Consider the following 3,760-nt stretch of genomic DNA (forward strand, 5'->3'; position numbering starts at 1 on the left):
CCTCCGGGGCAGGCGGGAATCGAACTCATGAGGAAGTGGCTTTAGATTTTCAGTGCTGTGCTTTAACCCGCTGCGCCACCAGGGAGGGCCCTAAAATTATATTTTTAATAGAGGTAAGGGCTTACATTGTTGTTTATATTGTTGTAGGAACCCTCCCCCCTTTAGGTGCTGTTACCATAGTGCCCCTACCACTAGAGCACCCACTGTCCACATCCTCAGCCTGCTGTGCTCCCTCCCAACTTTGTTTTTGCTGCTGTTCCTCCCATACTCACTGTTTGCTTCAGTTCTGTAGTCGGCTTTCTAGGGTTAACCTTTTAGTTTGGCTTTATCTGAGTCTTGGATTTCTCTATATTCTGAATATAAGAGACACCATCTGGTGTTTCTTTTTCCTTCTGACTTATTTTGCTTAACATAATCCCTTCCAGCTTCATTCATGTTGCTGCAAATGACAAGAGTTTGCAATCAGTCTTCTTAACTTTAGTGCAATGTTTTAGTAAACAACTTTTCTCACACTGAAGAACCATTTGATGTTCAACATAATTAATTTTCAAATGATTTTTTTCCTTCTGTCAATTTTTAATGAAAGCATCCTTAAAATTTTTAAATTAAAATAGTAGTTATATTTTATATAAGTATTTCTTTTTACTTATCTATTCATTCTACTTATCATTCTCTTGGTTGATTCTGAGAAAGCTTTTTGTGTTTTATATATATTTTGCACCATTCTTCATTTTGTACAATATGCACTTTTGCCTCTCATGTGTTGTTCCTGTAAAATTCCCACTGCCAATTCACCTGTGCACCGTCACCATAGTCCCTTGTGCTTTTCTCTCCTCTGCAGAAAGTCTCTGATTTATAGTTGCCTGTTAATTTCTCTTGGGTGATCTTTACCTAATGTTAATGATGGCTATTTCTAATTAGAAATTTTTTTTTTATCTGTATTCTTTTCTTTGTCTATCATGTGATACAAATTGCTATGATTTGAGGAGGGACCACAATTAGGAAGAGACTGGAAATTGATATTGATTGGTACTAATTACTGAAATGACTGAGAGGGTTTGAGATTGTTTGCCCCAGTATTGCCTCCCAAGAGTGATTAAAAACTTGCAGTTTTCTGAAAAGCAAACTAAATTTTGTATTCTTTGAGTTTTCTGGGACCTGAGAGGTGATATCTTGATGGATAAGGATCCCTGAGTCAATACAAGAGCTAGAGCCCCAAAGGCAACAAAAATCTTTATGTTGAGTGCCACAGTTTATTAGGCTCTCTCATGCATTATTGTTACCACGTCACAGAGGAGGAAATAGCCCTAGAAGTATTAAGAATGAGCTTCAGTTCTCCAGGGTGCTAAGTGCAGAATTGGCATTTCCTGATCTGGCTGCTGCTTGCCTTAGGAGTGAGCTGCGTCTAGCCACTGTGTCTAGCTGCAGTTCACAGGAAGAGGGAAGACAATGTTAGTAGGCAAAGGGGGCTTGTCTTTTAAGTTGAAGTTGCTCACATTACTTTATTTCAAATCTTATTGACCCATACTTAGTTAAATGTCCATGCGTAATTGCTAAGAGAGTCAGGAAATACTGTTTCTGGTCAGGGGGCTGAAGAACCCAGCTATAAAACTATTATTGTGGTCAAGTGATGGGCAGAATTTGGAGGACATCTAGAAGTCTCAGTCATAGCCCTCATTTTTGCAACTCTGAGGGTCTAGTGGCACATCAGTATTTCTAGGCCCTCAGTGATATTAATCTCACTACTTCATAAGATTATTGTGAAGGTCTTAATGAAATAATAAAACTCTCACTATAGTGCTAAGTCATCACAGTGTACTGTTATTGCTTAGTCAACTCGCATACCAGTCTTCAGTGAGCCTAGTGCGCTCTGCTCTTCTTTTTCTGAACATGCCTTGCCTACATTAACAAAAGCTCTGAGAAATGAAGGTTCTTCTAAGCTCACATAACAGAAGCACCATGAAAAGAGATGTTTCTGCTTTTTGGACATTGAACTCAATAAGTATTTGCTGCTGAGAAGAAGGTTCACTGTGATGTGCTGCCAGTCTAGGTTTCTCAGCCTGAGATACTCTAAGATTATTGTCATGAAAGGCCTCTTTGGAGACACTGGAAAGCTTTTATCCAAAATAGAAAACATATCTCTTCTGCTTCCCATCCCCTTATAGAGTTTAGAATGGTAAGCAGAGAAAGACGTGATTTTAAAAAGAGATCTGTGTCAGGCACTTCGTGGTGTTTTCTTAAGAAGCTGATAGTGGTCACACTCTACCTTACTGGAAAAGATAAATAGAGACTGACTGGATGCTGCAGGGCCCTTGGCCTCATTGAAATCTGTCTTCATCTCAAGAATGTCACAGACAAGCATCACAAAGCAGAGATCCATTTTTGACTTCCTTGATTATAGGAGTAAAGATTATATTAACTAAAGGCTCTCAGTGTGTCCAAAGCAATGTTTCATTTCATCAAAAATATTTCAAAATGCGGCCCTCCCTGGTGGCGCAGCGGGTTAAAGCACAACACTGAGAAGCTAAAGCCACTTCCGCATGAGTTCGATTCCCGCCTGCCCCGGAGGTGACCACATGGCGCGGCAGACCTCTCCTGACCTGCCTGCTGCTCCCCTCAGCAGTGTACTTCGTCAATCTGCCTGTCCTGCTCCCCGTTCTGTCTCTGGTGAAGCCTCTCACCCTCCGCATCTCTGGCCTATACCCCAGTTCTGTATGAATAAATAAATAAATCTTAAAAAAGATGTGGTACATATAAAAAAAAAAAATTTCAAAATGCTAGGCACTAGTATTTGTTATTTACCTTACCTGATAAAAGAAACTTTGTGTCTTCAGTTCTTAGAAATAGTAAAAAAAGAGCTGGATAAGAATCAATAGGGGTAATTTATAATTTATACATTTATTATAACTTATAAACAATTTCTAGGTTCATGCTTGTCATTGTGTCTATACGCTACATGCCAGAGCAAAAAGTTCAATTATTTTTTCTCTTTATTGTCATTCTTAATTACTAGTGACAGGATCTACAGTGAGCTTACAAAGCAGTTTGTTAGAGTGAAAAGGTTTGTAAGTCAGAACGTGAGTCATGATAGACAGAAAAGACCAATAAGAGCTCACTGTTATGGGAAACCCATAAGCTAATATCTTGAGAGAGAGTGACTGTGGCCTAAAAGCAGAAGCTTGGGCACAAGGCATGAGGAAAGCCTAAGGTAGGGTTGGCACTGGTAGCTGGGAAGAGAAGAGCAAATATGCCAGCAGGTACCAACATATCCATGTCTGTGTTAACAAGGACTAGTTGAGGTTTTGATGGTGGTATGTGTAGGTCCTGAGGGCCTAGAGTGTCTGAGGAGACCTGCCTGTGGAGGATTTCACAAGGGGATTCCTTCACACTACTCTTCTGGAAAGGGCTTGGTTTTTCTTGGGGTTCAATAGCTAGTGGCTTAGGGATGCTGGCTTCAGGAAAGTGCCTATTAAAATTGGCATATGAGACCAGTAGTCGCAGGATGGGAATAGATGGATGGACAGTCCTACTCTAGTTGATACTCAAGAAACACTACTTACTGTTCTAAGAGATAAGAACATTGTGCATTTGTGAGACACTGAGAATAAGAATGCCTTGCTTCACAGCTGACATAATCAGGGGAGAAAATACTGATAGCTGACCATGCTAAAGGGCAAGTCTGATCAGCCCTTTGTGGCCACCTACTGGCCCTCAGGATAAAGTCCAACCTGCTGAATAGGACTTTGCAAGACCTTTCTTA

General features: G+C 40.3%; 1 pseudogene; it reads right to left on the reverse strand.

Moving 5' to 3' along the window:
* LOC101633884 overlaps nucleotides 1-2,380 on the reverse strand; it is a 10,040-nt pseudogene extending 7,660 nt beyond the window's left edge.
* Nucleotides 2,381-3,760: the final 1,380 nt, after the last annotated feature.

Source organism: Condylura cristata, unplaced genomic scaffold, assembly GCF_000260355.1.
Source record: "Condylura cristata isolate star-nosed mole 26May11 unplaced genomic scaffold, ConCri1.0 scaffold00031, whole genome shotgun sequence".
Lineage (NCBI taxonomy): Eukaryota > Metazoa > Chordata > Mammalia > Eulipotyphla > Talpidae > Condylura > Condylura cristata.